Source organism: Nerophis ophidion, linkage group LG16, assembly GCF_033978795.1.
Source record: "Nerophis ophidion isolate RoL-2023_Sa linkage group LG16, RoL_Noph_v1.0, whole genome shotgun sequence".
NCBI classification, from domain to species: domain Eukaryota; kingdom Metazoa; phylum Chordata; class Actinopteri; order Syngnathiformes; family Syngnathidae; genus Nerophis; species Nerophis ophidion.
This window is the reverse complement of record NC_084626.1, coordinates 32,745,076-32,763,847: the sequence shown is the minus strand read 5'-3', so window position 1 is coordinate 32,763,847 and position 18,772 is coordinate 32,745,076. Positions and strand designations below refer to the sequence as shown.

The window sequence follows — 18,772 nt, the reverse complement described above, 5'->3', positions numbered from 1 at the left end:
TGATGCGTGCAGTTTATCAAAGCAACAAACAAACAATCGGAAAATTCCCGTTACTGAGGTGGCTAACCATGATGCGTGCAGTTTATCAAAACAACAATCAAACAATCGGAAAATTCCTGTTGTATCAATTCCTAGATATGGTCGTAACTATACTAAATGCACTGGGCATAATAAACACAACATTATTAATATTGCTACTATGGATAATTTGATCAAAAATTCCCTGAAACAACCCACTACCTATAATATAGGTTTTTTAAACATAAGATCATTGTCTCCCAAAACGTTGTTAGTTAATGATATTATCAGAGACAACAATCTTAACGTCATCGGTCTCAGCGAAACCTGGCTTAAACCAAACGACTTTTTTGCGCTAAATGAGGCATGTCCTCCTAACTTCACACATGCGCATATTGCCCGTCCGCTTAAAAGGGGTGGGGGGGGGTCGCACTACTATACAACGAAAACTTTAACCTTAGTCCTAACATAAATAATAAATATAAATCGTTTGAGGTGCTTACTATGAGGTCTGTCACACCGCTGCCTCTACACCTGGCTGTTATCTACCGCCCCCCAGGGCCCTGTTCGGACTTTATCAATGAATTCTCAGAGTTCGTTGCTGATCTAGTGACACACGCCGATAATATAATCATAATGGGGGACTTTAATATCCACATGAATACCCCATCGGACCCACCGTGCGTAGCGCTCCAGAGTATAATTGATAGCTGTGGTCTCACACAAATAATAAATGAACCCACGCATCGCAACGGTAATACGATAGACCTAGTGCTTGTCAGGGGTATCACCGCTTCCAAAGTTACGATACTCCCGTATACTAAAGTATTGTCCGATCATTACCTTATAAAATTCGAGGTTCAGACGCATGTTCGTCAAACTAATAATAATAATAACTGCTATAGCAGCCGCAACATTAATACGGCCACAACGACAACTCTTGCTGACCTACTGCCCTCGGTAATGGCACCATTCCCAAAGTATGTGGGCTCTATTGATAACCTCACTAACAACTTTAACGACGCCCTGCGCGAAACCATTGATAACATAGCACCGCTAAAGTTAAAAAAGGCTCCAAAAAAGCGCACCCCGTGGTTTACAGAAGAAACTAGAGCTCAGAAACTATTATGCAGAAAGCTGGAACGCAAATGGCGCACGACTAAACTTGAGGTGCACCATCAAGCATGGAGGGATGGTTTAATAACTTATAAACGCATGCTTACCTTAGCTAAAGCTAAATATTACTCAAATCTCATCCACCGTAATAAAAACGATCCTAAATTTTTGTTTAGTACGGTAGCATCGCTAACCCAACAAGGGACCCCTTCCAGTAGCTCAACCCACTCAGCTGATGACTTTATGCAATTCTTTAGTAAGAAAATTGAAGTCATTAGAAAGGAGATTAAAGACAATGCGTCCCAGCTACAACGGGGTTCTATTAACATTGATACGATGGTATATACGGCGGATACTGCCCTCCAAAATAGTTTCTCTCGTTTTGAGGAAATAACATTAGAGGAATTGTTACAACGTGTAAATGGAATAAAACAAACAACATGTTTACTTGACCCTCTTCCTGGGAAACTGATCAAGGAGCTCTTTGTATTATTAGGTCCATCAGTGCTAAATATTATAAACTTATCACTCTCCTTGGGCACTGTTCCCCTAGCATTCAAAAAAGCGGTTATTCATCCTCTTCTTAAAAGACCTAACCTCGATCCTGACCTCATGGTAAACTACCGACCGGTGTCTCACCTTCCCTTTATCTCAAAAATCCTTGAAAAAATTGTTGCGGAGCAGTTAAATGAACACTTAGCGTCTAACAATCTATGTGAAACCTTTCAATCCGGTTTCAGGGCAAATCACTCCACGGAGACAGCCCTCGCAAAAATGACTAATGATCTATTGCTAATGATGGATTCTGATGCGTCATCTATGTTGCTGCTCCTCAATCTTAGCGCTGCTTTCGATACCGTCGATCATAATATTTTATTAGAACGTATCAAAACACGAATTGGTATGTCAGACTTAGCCCTGTCTTGGTTTAACTCTTATCTTACTGATAGGATGCAGTGTGTCTCCCATAACAATGTGACCTCGGACTACGTTAAGGTAACGTGTGGAGTTCCCCAGGGTTCGGTCCTTGGCCCTGCACTCTTCAGCATCTACATGCTGCCGCTAGGTGACATCATACGCAAATACGGTGTTAGCTTTCACTGTTATGCTGATGACACCCAACTCTACATGCCCCTAAAGCTGACCAACACGCCGGATTGTAGTCAGCTGGAGGCGTGTCTTAATGAAATTAAACAATGGATGTCCGCTAACTTTTTGCAACTCAACGCCCAAAAAACGGAAATGCTGATTATCGGTCCTGCTAGACACCGAACTCTATTTAATAATACAACTCTAACATTTGACAACCAAACAATTAAACAAGGCGACACGGTAAAGAATCTGGGTATTATCTTCGACCCAACTCTCTCCTTTGAGGCACACATTAAAAGCGTTACTAAAACGGCCTTCTTTCATCTCCGTGATATCGCTAAAATTCGCTCCATTCTGTCCACTAAAGACGGTGAGATCATTATCCATGCGTTTGTTACGTCTCGCCTCGATTACTGTAACGTATTATTTTCGGGTCTCCCCATGTCTAGCATTAAAAGATTACAGTTGGTACAAAATGCGGCTGCTAGACTTTTGACAAGAACAAGAAAGTTTGATCACATTACGCCTGTACTGGCTCACCTGCACTGGCTTCCTGTGCACTTAAGATGTGACTTTAAGGTTTTACTACTTACGTATAAAATACTACACGGTCTAGCTCCATCCTATCTTGCCGATTGTATTGTACCATATGTCCCGGCAAGAAATCTGCGTTCAAAGGACTCAGGCTTGTCAGTGATTCCCAAAGCCCAAAAAAAGTCTGGGGGCTATGGAGCGTTTTCCGTTCGGGCTCCAGTACTCTGGAATGCCCTCCCGGTAACAGTTCGAGATGCCACCTCAGTAGAAGCATTTAAGTCTCACCTTAAAACTCATTTGTATACTCTAGCCTTTAAATATACTCCCTTTTTAGACCAGTTGATCTGCCGTTTCTTTTCTTTTTCTTCTATGTCCCACTCTCCCTTGTGGAGGGGGTCCGGTCCGATCCGGTGGCCATGTACTGCTTGCCTGTGTATCGGCTGGGGACATCTCTGCGATGCTGATCCGCCTCCGCTTGGGATGGTTTCCTGCTGGCTCCACTGTGAACGGGACTCTCGCTGCTGTGTTGGATCTGCTTTGGACTGGACTCTCGCGACTGTGTTGGATCCATTGTGGATTGAACTTTCACAGTATCATGTTAGACCCGCTCGACATCCATTGCTTTCCTCCTCTCTAAGGTTCTCATAGTCATCATTGTCACCGACGTCCCACTGGGTCATCATTGTCACCGATGTCCCACTGGGTGTGAGTTTTCCTTGCCCTTATGTGGGCCTACCGAGGATGTCGTGGTGGTTTGTGCAGCCCTTTGAGACACTAGTGATTTATGGCTATATAAGTAAACATTGATTGATTATATATACATATATATATATATATACATATATATATATATGTATATATATATATATATATATATATGTGTATATATGTATATATATATATATATATATATATATATATATATATATATGTGTATATATATATATATATATATATATATATATATATATATATATATGTGTATATATATATATATATATATATATATATATATATATATATATATATATATATATATATATATATATATATATATATATATATATATATATATATATATATATATATATATATATATATATATATATATATATATATATGGGTTGGGTCAGTATGGTGGTATCATGAGGTAGAAGGTTTTTCATTCCATGATGTTATGAAAACTCCATAACCTTAAAATTAAGTGTTACATTTGAAGGTATTAATGGATGGGGATCTGTTCAACACTCTTTCATCTGTATGAAAAACGCTTCCTCACTTCTTACCATTCTTAGCAGACCATTGTTATGTAAACACTCCGGGAAAAAGGCTTTATATTTGATGTCACTTGGAGATTCCTCCAGTTACTCTCCTTTGAATTACTCAAAATAATGGACTCACCAACCGCTCTATTATACTTTGTTAATTTCCATGATGGATTATTAAAATAAGCCGCTTCTCTTCTTTCTCCCAGAACCTGCACAGCGGGGGTACGACAATACGCAAATTCTTTATCTCCTCGCCCCCCCCCCCCAGTACCTTGCCCATGCCCCCAGAAAACCCCTCGGTTCCCCCCTCTAACCTCCATCTCTCGCTTTCTTCCCTCCTTATTGAGCTTGCCTGTCCAGGCTCCTTTCACAAGGTCTCTATTGAAGCCAGGGAAAAAGGCTCAGCAGCAGCAGCTGGCCGTTCTTTTCTCCCAGGCAGGTATAGAAGGTTCTGGAGCGCTCTGCATGAGCGAGCCCAACTCCTCTAGCCCCCATTCACCTTTTGCCTCCACTATTCACTGAGGGCTACTTTGTCAGGGGCAAAGCAACACAAGAAAAAAAGCAGGGATCTCCTTTTTTTTTTTTTTTTTCCTTTTTGTACTCCACATAGCCATACAAGTGTTCCCAAAGCCTCTGCTAATGAGCAAACCTCAGCGGATAAAGCGGCAGGTTTGTGGAAGAGAAAAGTTTTGATTAATATGGGCTCTTTCTTCTTGCTGATGGAATGTCAGTCTCGGCCTGGCTGGGTGGTTTTGTAGTGTGTACGCCTCTTTTAAAATACCCCGAGGAAGTCCATGACAAGTAAAGCCTCTATTGAATGTGCATGTGTGCATGAAGCAAACTAGGGCCCGATTCAATCACTGTACATTTTTAAAGTAAACCTGTTTTTCCGAATCTGAACCAGCTGCAAATAGGCAAACTCAGGTAACTATAAAATCGGATTTATCCGCAGACAATGACACACCATGGATCATTTAATAATACCTACGTTGTCAGGAGTATTTGTTGTTGAACCCCAAGATGCAGAGATGGAGGCAGGCATAGAATATGAAAACATGATTTAATAAAAACTAAACAAGAACAAACAAAAAGCACGCACGTGGGCGGAATAACAAACTAAGGGAGCTAGCACTGGAAGATAGAAAACAAAAAGGAACTTTAGCCTGGAAGCTAGTGGATAGCAAACAGAAAAACTGGAAATAACTAATGCTAAGAGAAACAGCTTACCGCTACGACGACCAGGACAAAATGTAGCATGACAGGTAGTAGCTGTAACAAAACGACACGACAGGTAGCACGACAAGAGTGATATGTGGCAACGACAATACAATGATCCAGCAACTGTCACAAGACAAAGCAGGTACAAATAGGAGCAGGCTGATTGGCAACGGGTGTGGCCAGGTGCCAATCAGCCGCAGCTGAGGAGGAACACAGCACTCAGGGAACAAGACAGGAAGCTGACAAAATAAGAGCACTAGACAGGAGATACTAAACACAAAGGAAACACAAATGCAGAGGAAAAAACTAAAACATAGACAAACTGTCAGGGGAAAGCCTGACATACGTACTCATAAACATACACAATGCAGTCCTAGGGAGAGGCCGGATTAAACTTGCCAACTTTCTGAATTAAAAATAAGGGACTTGGTTTTTTGATGTCGTATTTAAAAGCTACCACAATTCATTTGCAATAACACTATGTGATTGAAGTCTTGAGTTTCACAAAAACATGGTATTTATTTTGTAGGAATTACAGCAATTAGATCAGTGGTTCTTAACCTTGTTGTCGGTACCGAACCCCACCAGTTTCATATACGCATTCACCGAACCCTTCTTTAGTGAAAAAAATATGATGTTTTTTTTCAGGTTCAAGACAAAGTAGTAGGTTTTTGGTGACACTTTAGTATGGGGAACATATTCTAAGTAAAAAAGACTTAATTTAGAGTTATTTGATTAGGGTCAGGATTAGAGGGTTAAGGTTATCATAAGGCCATGCCGAATAAGGCGTTAATTAGTACCTAATAATGACAAGTAAAGAGCCAATATGTTACTAATTTGCATGTTAATAAGCAACTAATTAATGGTGAATATGTTCCCTATATTAAAGTGTTACCATGTATTTTCTTACTGGTGCACAAATGATCACCTTGTTCAAACAACAAAACCAACACAATGCATAAACTCACAACAAATTACACACCTGCAATTCAGTCAGCTGATAGGGAGAAGTTTGTATTTACACGATAAGTCGGGTGTGTTTTGACCTCCACCGAACCCCTGAGGCCTACTCATCGAACCCCTAGGGTTCCATCGAACCCAGGTTAAGAACCACTGAATTAGATGTTGCGTACTTTTGTTAGGGGGCTTTTTTTTTTAGTAATCCAACCCAGTGGTTCTCAACCTTCTTTCAGTGATGTACCCCCTGTGAACATTTCTTTAATTCAAGTACCCCCTAATCAGAGAAAAGCATTTTTGGTTGAAAAAAGAGATAAAGAAGTAAAATACAGCACTATGTCATCAGTTTCTGATTTATTAAATTGTATAACAGTGCAAAATATTGCTCATTTGTAGTGGTCTTTATTGAACTATTTGGAAAAAAAGACTTAAAAATATTTAAAAACTTGTTAAAAAATAAACAAGTGATTCAATTATAAATAAAGATTTCTACACATAGAAGTAATCATCAACTTAAAGTGCCCTCTTTGGGGATTGTAATAGAGATCCATCTGGATTCATGAACTTCATTCTAAACATTTCTTCACAAAAAAAGAAATCTTTAACGTCAATATTTATGGAACATGTCCACAAAAAATCTAGCTGTCAACACAGAATATTGCATTGTTGCATTTCTTTTCACAGTTTATGAACTTACATTTATATTTTGTTGAAATATTATTCAATACATTAATGTATAAAAGATTTTTGAATTGTTGCTATTTTTTAAATATTTTTAATAAACCTCACGTACACCTTGGCATTCCTTCAAGTACCCCCAGGGGTATGCGTACCCCCATTTGAGAACCACTGGTATAACCTGCTGTATGACCTGTCAAAGTCAAGGTACAAAACCCAAAACCAGTTAAGTTGGCACCTTGCGTAATTCGTAAATAAAAACAGAATACAATGATTTGCAAATCCTTTTTAACTTATATTCAATTGAGTAGACTGCAAAGATAATATATTTAATGTTCGAACTGAGAAAATTGGGGGTGATTTTTTTTTTGTGCAAATAATCATTAACATAGATTTTATTGGCAGCAACGCATTACAAGAAAGTTGGCACAGGGGCATTTTCACAACTGTGTTACATGGCCATTCCTTTTAACAACACTCAGTAAACGTTTGGGAACTGAGGACACCAATTTTTGAAGCTTTTCAGGTGGAATTCTTTCCCATTCTTGCTTGATGTACAGCTTAAGTTGTTCAACAGTCCAGGGTCTCCGTTGTGGTATTTTAGGCTTCATAATGTGCCACACATTTTCAAGCAGGCCAGTGTAGTATCCGCACACATTTACTATGAAGCCACGCTGTTGAAACACATGGCTTGGCATTGTCTGGCTGAAATAAGCAGGGGCGTCCATAATAACGTTGCTTGGTTGGCAACATACGTTGCTCCAAAACCTGTATGTACCTTTCAGCATTAATGGTGCCTTCACAGATGTGTAAGTTACCCATGCCTTGGGCACTAATACACCCCCATACCATCAGGGATGCTAACTTTTGAACTTCGCGCCTATAACAATCCGGATGGTTCTTTACCTCTTTGTTCCGGAGAACACAATGTCCACAGTTTCCAAAAACACTTTGAAATGTGGACTTGTAAGACCACAGAACACTTTTACACTTTGCATCAGTCCATCTTAGATAATCTCGGGCCCATCTCAGCCAGCTGCGTTTTTGGGTGTTGTTGATAAATGGCTTCCGCTTTCCATAGTAGAGTTTTAACTTAACCTCGCCCCATCCTGGATGGTGAATGACTAAGCATTTCATTAGAGCTGCTTTTATACCCAATGATGGCACCCCCCTGTTCCCAATTAGCCGGTTCACCTGTGGGATGTTCCGAATAAATGTTTGATGACCATTCCTCAACTTGCTCAGTCATTTTTGCCACTTGTGTCAGCTTTTTTTAAACATGTTCCAGGCATCAAATTCCATGTGAGATATTTGCAAAAAAAAAAAAAAAAGTTTCTCAGTTCGAACGTTTAGTATCTTGTCTTTGAAGTCTATTCAATTGAATATAAATTAAAAAGGATTTGCAAATCATTGTATTCTGTTTTTATTTACGATCGGGGCGGTTTAGCTCTGTTGGTAGAGTGGCCGTGCCAGCAACTTGAGGGTTGCAGGTTCGATTCCCGCTTGTGCCATCCTAGTTACTGCCGTTGTGTCCTTGGGCAAGACGCTTTACCCACCTGCTCCCAGTGCCACCCACACTGGTTTAAATGTAATTTAGATATTGGGTGTCACTATGTAAAGCGCTTTGAGTCACTTGAGAAAAGCGCTATATAAATATAATTCACTTCACTTACACAAGGTGCCAACTTATAAAACACAGGAAAAATTCATGTAAATTGTGTAAAAGAAATATTTAAAAAAAAAAAGGTAAAAGATAAAAAATAAATATCAGAATAAATACAAAGCAATCCATAAAACACACTTAAAAATGTACGATAAGAAAAAGATAAAAATGTCCGGCTCAGCTTGTGTTAAACGCCAGCGCAAATAAGTGAGTTAAGTGTGTGCGCCCTCCGACGTGTTTCTACCGTGTCACATACAGTATATCTGGTGCAACTGTCTTTTTGTCGGGGTGGAAATGAAATTACAAACCTAATAAATCTGAAGAAAACATCACCTCCCAAAACTCGGGAGAAATACGGTTGAAATATGACATTTGGGGAAAGCTGGGAGAGCACAGTCTTGCAGGAAAATCAGGAAAATTGGGGCATTCGAGACACACTCTTTGTCTGTATAAACAAGTCTCAAATAATTATAGTTGTTAATTATAATCTCCAAGGCAGAACTGTATTAGAATGTATCCAGGAACAAATGTGTCCGCATCATTCAACTTACTGTGTCATGAGCTTGACTTAATTATACATTGTGGGACTGAACAAATTACCATTGCACTTGATTAAAGACAACTTAAGTCCATTCCAAATGGTTAACAATAAAAAAGTTGAGTTGAGTTGAGGTTGTGTTTATTTGGAATATGCATACATACAACATGATACATCACAATTTCCAGTTTCTCTATTCAACATGTTCGAAAAGGAGTAGGAAGAAGCAGAGCTTATTTAATCCTACCCCTTTTCTTTCACATACCAATTGCTAAAATTTTTGTTCAGTTTATGTTCTCAATTTATTCACAATATACTCCTTAATTAATCACAATAAAAAATAATAAATAATAATTAGTGAAGTAAGTCATATTTCATTTGGTGGGATAAGCAAGATTATCTAGAAAAAGGGACAAGCGGTACAAAATGTATGGATGGATGAAATAAATTCATAATCTTTATTATGGTTCTTATTCTTTGTACTTTGTAAACACTTGAAGTTTGAAGAGTTTCTTGAAGTGGATCATATAAGTACATTATTTGATTTACTTGCTTAATCCATTCTCCTCGATCTTAGCGCTGCTTTCGATACCGTCGATCATAATATTTTATTAGAGCGTATCAAAACACGAATTGGTATGTCAGACTCAGCCCTATCATGGTTTAACTCTTATCTTACTGATAGGATGCAGTGCGTCTCCCATAACAGTGTGACCTCGGACTATGTTAAGGTAACGTGTGGAGTTCCCCAGGGTTCGGTCCTTGGCCCTGTACTCTTCAGCATCTACATGCTGCCGCTGGGTGACGTCATACGCAAATACGGTATTAGCTTTCACTGTTATGCTGATGACACCCAACTCTACATGCCCCTAAAGCTGACCAACACGCCGGACTGTAGTCAGTTGGAAGCGTGTCTTAATGAAATTAAACAATGGATGTCCGCTAACTTTTTGCAACTTAATGCCAAAAAAACGGAAATGCTGATTATCGGTCCTGCTAGACACCGAACTCTATTTAATAATACAACTTTAACATTTGACAACCAAATAATAAAACAAGGTGACTCTGTAAAAAATCTGGGTATTATCTTCGACCCAACTTTCTCCTTTGAGTCACACATTAAAAGAGTTACTAAAACGGCCTTCTTTCATCTCCGTAATATCGCTAAAATTCGCTCCATTTTGTCCACTAAAGACGCCGAGATCATTATCCATGCGCTTGTTACGTCTCGTCTCGATTACTGTAACGTATTATTTTCGGGTCTCCCCATGTCTAGCATTAAAAGATTACAGTTGGTACAAAATGCGGCTGCTAGACTTTTGACAAGAACAAGAAAGTTTGATCACATTACGCCTGTACTGGCTCACCTGCACTGGCTTCCTGTGCACTTAAGATGTGACTTTAAGGTTTTACTACTTACGTATAAAATACTACACGGTCTAGCTCCATCCTATCTTGCTGATTGTATTGTACCGTATGTCCCGGCAAGAAATCTGCGTTCAAAAGACTCCGGCTTATTAGTGATTCCTAGAGCCCCAAAAAAGTCTGCGGGCTATAGAGCGTTTTCCGTTCGGGCTCCAGTACTCTGGAATGCCCTCCCGGTAACAGTTCGAGATGCTACCTCAGTAGAAGCATTTAAGTCTCACCTTAAAACTCATCTGTATACTCTAGCCTTTAAATAGACCTCCTTTTTAGACCAGTTGATCTGCCGCTTCTTTTCTTTCTCCTATGTCCCCCCCTCCCTTGTTGAGGGGGTCCGGTCCGATGACCATGGATGAAGTACTGGCTGTCCAGAGCCGAGACCCAGGATGGACCGCTCGCCTGTATCGGTTGGGGACATCTCTACGCTGCTGATCCGCCTCCGCTTGAGATGGTTTCCTGTGGACGGGACTCTCGCTGCTGTCTTGGATCCGCTTGAACTGAACTCTCGCGGCTGTGTTGGAGCCCCTATGGATTGAACTTTCACAGTATCATGTTAGACCCGCTCGACATCCATTGCTTTCGGTCCCCTAGAGGGGGGGGGGTTGCCCACATCTGAGGTCCTCTCCAAGGTTTCTCATAGTCAGCATTGTCACTGGCGTCCCACTGGATGTGAATTCTCCCTGCCCACTGGGTGTGAGTTTTCCTTGCCCTTTTGTGGGTTCTTCCGAGGATGTTGTAGTCGTAATGATTTGTGCAGTCCTTTGAGACATTTGTGATTTGGGGCTATATAAATAAACATTGATTGATGATTGATTCAACAATTTAATTCCACATACTGATATACTGAAGGTCTTAAGTGTTGTACATGCGTACATGTTTTAAATTAAATTTTTCTCTAAGATTATATTTCTCCTCTTTTGTTGAGAAGAATAGTTGTATATTATTATTTAGCAAATTCAAGTTTGCTTTGGCTATAATTTTAGCTGTTTGCAAAGTCATGATGTCGTGGAATCCCAGTATTTTCGATTCAATTAATAAAGGGGTTGCATGTTCTCTATATCCAACAGTAGATATTATTCTAACTGATCTTTTTTTGTAACACCGTTAATGAATAAAGGGTACTTTTGTAGTTATTTCCCCATATTTCTGCACAATAACTCAGATATGGTAACAGTAGTGAGCAGTATTTCAAAGTTTGTTGTTGACGAACCCCAAGATGCAGAGATGGAGGCAGACATGGAGTGGGAAAACATGATTTAAATAAAATATAGAATAACAACAAAGGACGCGCACAACAAACAAAAGGGTCTTTAGCATGGAAGCTAGCAAGAAACAAAAAGGGGCCTAGCGTGGAAGCTAGCGGGTAGCAAACAGGAAAACAGAAGTCGTTACTTTAATATAATAACAAAACGGAAGCAGGGGGAAAAAAACAGTAAGCTACAAACAGATACCGAAAGATAGCTTACCGCTACGCTGCAATGACTCGACATGAAACGACAAGATAGGAGCAACAATATGGAAGTCATCAACAAGACCGACATGCAATACAATAATTCAGCACTGACTGGAAGACAAAGCAGGTACAAATAAGAGTGGGCTGATTGACAACAGGTGTGGCCAGGTGCCAATCAGCCGCATCTGAGGGGAAACAAAGCACTCAAGGAGACAAACAGGAAGCTGAACCAAAATAAGAGTGCTGACAGGAACTAAGGAAAGGAAATACTAAACACAGAGGAAAAACTAAAACACAAACAAACTGTCAGTGGCAAGCCTGACACAGTAGAGAATATTAGGTGATTTTGGGTCGAGAACATGTTTTGCTTCATTCATTATTGACATATTTCTTGCGACTATATGTTGTATATTTTTTTTACATGAGATTTCCAGTTCATTTTATCAATCATTTTACCTAGAAATTTGGTTTCATTTACTCTTTCATTTTCTATTCCGTCTATTTGTATTTGTCTTTCCCTTCTACTGCTACCAAATAGAATATTTTTTTTTTTAGGTTAGTCTTTTTTATACCTAAAATTTGTACCTGAGTAATTTCACTTGATCAAGCTTTTTCTAACATCACTACAAAAAAATGGATCATAAATTATATCATATTGGGTCATTATCGGTATCGACCAATACAACCGCACAAGTGAAGTTGAACACTTTTGATTATTAAGACCTACAAAAACGATAAAAAAAGAAGATAGGGCCTTGCAGAAGTCAGTGTTCTCCGAGAGCTTTTCTAGTTCACACTGCATCTTTTCCAGTAGTTGGAATTGACCTGAATACTGCTTGAACATTTTTTGCTTCAGCTGCTGCTTTTTACCTACAGTGCCGTAAATCTGGTCCAACTGTGTTGTTGTCTGGGTGGAAAGGACATTATAAACCTAATAAATCTGGAAAAATGTCACCTCCAAAAATCGTGAGAAAAACGGTTGAAATGTGACACTGGGAGACAGAGCAAAGTCTTGCAGGAAAATAAGGAGGGTTGGGAAGTTAGGCCCTCGTTTCCATCGGTGCGGTTAATAGACATCCAGTTATTTCAATTAAATGTCATTTTCGACCTATGGCCTATGGCTTAATTGAACTGAAACTAGTGACCTAAACTAATTTAGCTGATTAATTATACCACTCGGTAGATGTGCTGTGTGTAAGTAACCATGAAATATGAGGTGAGAAGGACGTCATACTTTCAGTATCCTGTATTTTTTTAAACCTTTATTTAACCAGGAAAAAGTCCCATTGAGATTAAAAACCTATTTTTAAAGGGAGTCCTGGCCAAGAGGCAGCCAAGTTACACATAAAATCATATTCACATTACACATTAAAAATGACAGGATGGACCTCAAGTAAAATAGTTTCAGACAACTGAGGCTCCTTCCAAATGTTTCAAACGCCGGCCCTCAGAATAAGGATAGGATAGGATAGGATAGGTATTTATTGTCATTGCACAAGTACAACGAAACTTTGTTTTCAGCACAAACCTGTTCAAGATTAGACAAACAAACAGTGTACAGGGTTACAGAACAAGAACGCTGATGGGTCGCCAAAAGGCGCCCCGTAAAAGATGGGAAAAAGGTAAACGCTGGGGAAGGATGAGTAAAAAAATAGAATCTAGACTGCGGTCCTAAGGGGGCCCAGTCTGGAGTGGGAAAAAACATCCATTGCAAAGCACATATACATATTACAACATACATTTCGAGATATCTAGCAACAGAGGGAAGGTAGTTGAAGGTCTCAGGCGCTGACCATCCATTCATCACCCCTATGGGATTTGCGTCGAGGGCGTCGGGTTGGGGGGGAGGGAGGGGGGTGTATATTTTTTTGTGGATGTGTGTGTGTGTGTAAGCCCGCAGTGTGTCTCTGTTCCGCGGCCTTGATGTATTATGCAGTCGCTAGTCCAAAGTCAACAACAACAGGTGTATGTCCATGAGAGACAAGAAGGGAGTTTGTTGTGTCTTCACCACACCGTCCTCAAAGGGGAACATTATCACAATTTCAAAAGGGTTAAAAACAATAAAAATCACTTCCCAGTGGCTTGTTGTATTTTTTGAAGTTTTTTTCAAAATTTTACCGGTCCCGGAATATCCCTAAATAAAGCTTTAAGTACCTTATTTTCGCTATCTTCGAAACCACTAGCCATTTCCCTGGGACGTCATACAGTGCTGCCAATACAAACAACATGGCGGTTACCACAGCAAGATATAGCGACATTAGCTCGGATTCAGACTCGGATTTCAGCGGCTTAAGCGATTCAACAGATTACGCATGTATTGAAACAGATGGTCGGAGTATGGAGGCAGATAGCGAAAACGAAATTGAAGAAGAAACTGAAGCTACTGAGCGAATAGCTATTGACGCTATTCGGCCATAGCGTGGGTGTACCTAATGAAGTGGCCCATAGCATGGCTGCCTTATTAGCATCGCCGGTAAAATGTGCGGACCAAACGATCAGGACTTTCGCATCTTGTGACACTGGAGCAACTTAAATCCGTCGATTGGTAAATATTTGTTTCACATTAAATGTGGGTATCTAGTTTCAAATGTACATACAGCTAGTGTAAATAGCATGTTAGCATCGATTAACGTAGCATGTTAGCATCGATTAGCTGGCAGTCATGCCGGGAATAAATGTCTGATTAGCACATAAGTCAACAACATCAACAAAACTCACCTTTGTGATTTCGTTGACTTAATCGTTGCAAATGCATCTGCAGGTTATCCATACATCTCTGTGCCATGTCTGTCTTAGCATCGCCGGCAGACACTCTGGCAAATTCAATGGGGGTCTGGCGGCAGATTTCTTGCCAGTAGTGCAACTTGAATTCCTTTCCTGTTAGTGTTGTTACACCCTCCGACAACACACCGACGAGGCATGATGTCTCCAAGGTTCCATAAAATAGTCGAAAAAACGGAAAATAACAGAGCGGAGACTCGGTGTTTGTAATGTGAAAATGAATATGGCGGGTGTGTAACCTCGGTGACGTCACGTTCTGACGTCATCGCTAAAAGACCGATAAACAGAAAGGCGTATAATTTGCCAAAATTCACCCACTTAGAGTTCGGAAATCGGTTAAAAAAATACATGGTCTTTTTCTGCAACATCAAGGTATATATTGATGCTTGCACAGGTTTGGTGATAATGTTCCCCTTTAAAACATGATCGAGCGATTTGTCATTTAATCATCAACAAAAACCCTACGCCAGCGAGTGTAGGACCAAGATGGGATGCCTTGGTTGTTGAAGCACGGATGCATTTGCAGTAAAAACAGAGAAACAAAGCGTGCTGGCAGACACAGACGTACAACACAGAGGTCACCTTTCAAAGGGTGAAACATGCACATTCCTTTCCTTGCATGGAACAAAAAACAGTTCCAGGCCATCGATTCTTTTATGAAATATTCTATTGCCGAGGCTTATTAAAACAAATACACAAGAGTTTCCCATCCCCGCACAGCCTTGCCGGTGTCGACACAAGTAAACACCCGCTGACAAGACATGGAAATTAATCGCCATTTCGGTGATACCTTCAACAATGCATACCTCCACCGCGGCTGACTTTGTGGCTTAAACCGTTAGCATAACAGACCGGGCGAGCGCCTCTAGCCCCGCCCTTCACGTGATAGAACAGGTCAGGTTGGGGATGTGGAATGAATGGCGTGTCTCTCATCACTTGCTACCAGGCCACCAAGATACGAGTCTGACTTCGTGACAGAATCTTGGCACAGAAGGCTTCTCCTCGTTAGACCAACACTGAGACGAAGGTCACAAGTGAGACGGAAAAACGATACTGACAGAAGTCCGCACCTGCGGTGTTTGGACACCTGCGCATAAGGTGTCAAACTGACACAACAGTTCTTTATACCAGGCACCTTTTTGTGTTCTCAACTCTTCAAATATTCCATTCACTTCCTGGATCCTGGATTAGTGTCAGCAAGGAAAACTGCCTGTGATCATGTGGTGTCACTGGATGAAATTTGGACTTTTGAAATTTTTGTAATTCTGACTAATGTTCACAATCATTATGAAAGACATGAGGACAGATGTTTTTTTGTTGTTGTTTTTTTACATTCCAAATAGTAAATTAATTCGATCAAAATTCAGGTTGTAGTGGAACGAATTGGAGCTGTTCTAGTCCGCCTATAAAGTCCTTCAAAAAACATCCAAACACCTTCGTTAGAGTTTTATATACAGCACAGACCAACCTTTTTTGATCCACCTTTTCTTCATTTTCATGACTTTTTACATTGTAGATTGTACTGAAGGCATCAAAACTATGAATGAACACATGTGGATTTATGTACTTAACAAAAAAACTGAAATAACTGAAAACATGTTTTATATTCTCGTTTCTTCAAACTAGCCACCCTTTGTTCTGATTACTTTTTTGCACACCCTTGGAGTTCAGTTTTGTCCGTATTGGCCCTCTGAATTGGGGTCGTCACTCAGCATGAAAGGAATTACTCGCTGTGCACTTTTTGCTTGTTTTATTTGGTACTATTGCAGCAACAGTAGCAGAAACAGCAGCAGTAGCAGCAGCAGGTAATAACCTAAAAGTAAACATGAACACAACAAAACAATGTATCTATCTTGAATCATCATAATGTAAATAATAGACATTAATTAATCAACTGAACCATATTGTTGTCAACCATGATAAGCATACTTGCCAACCCTCCCGGATTTTCCGGGAGATTCCCGAAAATCAGTGTCTCTCCCAAAAACTTCCCGGTACAAATGTTCTCCCGAAAATCTCCCGAAATTCAGATGAAACTGGAGGCCACGCCCACTCCAGCTCCATGAGAACCTGACTCAATGTTGTGACCCTCTTAAACAGGACAATACTGCCATCTACTCTACATAGGATAGAATGTCTGTTCTGAAGCACACAGTAAAGAGACGTAACTACATCACGTCGCCTGGTTATTGACTCCAACCCAATATATTACACAGTCGACGAGCAAAATGAAGAAATACGCTTGCAAGTTTCAGAACAATTGGAAACAAGAATTTCAGTTTATCTAGGAGAGTTCGAAGGGGAAGGAGTATGTTGCCTGTAAATTTTGTAGAACAGAATTCTCCATTGAACACTGTGAACGGATATACTCAGCCATGAACGGTCAGTCAGCAAAGCACAAAGCGTCCGCAGCGCAGCATCGTTCACAACCCAGTATTATGGCCCACCTCGCAAAATGGACACCCGATGGTGTATCTTATGCTGAGACAAAGATGGCTATGCTGATAGCTGGAAGCAACATCCCGTTCTCATTTGCGGATGTCTACAACAAAACCGTGAAGGATGTTCCCGGATTCGGAGATCGCTCGCCAATACGCAAATGGCAGAACAAAGGTTACTCAAATAGTGAAAGGTAAGTGTTGTTGTTTTTTTAGTAACAAGCAAACACAGTACAGTTAGTAGAACAACTGTGTTTTTATTACTGTGTATTTGATAGGTGCCGTCTGAAATTCAACTATTTATTTTATTTATATATGTAATAAAATAAATATATATAGCTAGAATTCACTTAAAGTCAAGTATTTCTCATATATATATATATATAAATGAAAATATATGAAATACTCGAGTTGGTGAGTTATATGCCACCCCTCTTAACCACGCCCCCAACCACGCCTCCGCCCCACCCCGACCACGCCCTCCACCTCCCGAAATCGAAGGTCTCAAGGTTGGCAAGTATGATGATATGACATATTATCAATCACTGTGATTTTATCCATCCATCCATCCATCCATCCATTTCTACCGCTTATTCCCTTTCGGGGTCGCGGGGGGCGCTGGCGCCTATCTCAGCTACAATCGGGCGGAAGGCCTTTATCCTAACTTGTTAATTTTAGCGTTACATTTTATCATCATCATTCATTTATGTCATATAATGTTTTAAATTTGATCAGAATTATTTATAATGTCCCCATGATTCGTGGACAAGCACACTAAAACAAAACATAAAACACAGGCGCTCTGTTTGAGCCACACATTACACATATAAGCAGAACTACATTAAAGAACTACAAATCCCATCAGCCAAATCAGGAAGTAAAGTGCCGGTATTTTCAAACTCAAGCCGTAACGAAGAATAAACCTTCGAACACTCAAATTCAGCCGGACACACACAACGTGACAACACTCTAATACAACAGATTTCAATCCGCACATTACTGTAGTTGTACCCTTTAACTTAATAGTTTTGCCGATTTCGTTTAAAAGCTAAAACAGTGAGTGTTTGCTCTGGCTGTCAAACAGCGCCGCGGACTTAGCGAACACACAACAAACAAAAATGAAAGGATGCAAGCAAGCATGGAATTTAAAAAATAGTTCAGCTGATCAAACCAAGAAAAGCGGACATAACAAAATGATCTTACCAGTGGGGTTTGCTGGTGACGAAGCACGCTGTTTTTTACCAAACGAACAATGACGTCATTTTTAAAGCTACCCAAGTAGTCACCTGACAGTGGTAGCCCCGCCCATCTTAAAATTCCCAAGAGAGCCCGCCATAAATAAATATATACATAGTAAATCCAACATTTGGCATTGTCTCCATGAGCTTCAAGAGGTAGTCACCTGAAATGGTTTTCACTTCACAGGTGTGCTTGAAGCTCATCAAGAGAAAGCCAAGAGTGTGCAAAGCAGTAATCAGAGCAAAGGGTGGCTATGTTGAAGAAACTACAATATAAAACATGTTTTAAGTTATTTCAACTTTTTTTGTTAAAGGCCTACCGAAATTAGATTTTCTTATTCAAACGGGGATAGCAGGT

At 40.1% G+C, this 18,772-nt stretch overlaps 1 long non-coding RNA gene across 2 annotated transcripts in view; it reads right to left on the bottom strand.

The window, feature by feature from the left end:
* The window catches only part of LOC133535681 (uncharacterized), a 130,429-nt gene extending 111,857 nt beyond the window's left edge, over nucleotides 1-18,572 (bottom strand). The window contains exon 1 of one of the 2 annotated variants that reach the window (XR_009802291.1): nucleotides 18,380-18,572. This is a non-coding gene — a long non-coding RNA (uncharacterized LOC133535681). Of the gene's footprint in view, nucleotides 1-15,528; nucleotides 15,575-18,379 lie in introns of those variants that run through there. The other variant, XR_009802292.1, reaches the window with a different exon arrangement.
* Nucleotides 18,573-18,772: the final 200 nt, after the last annotated feature.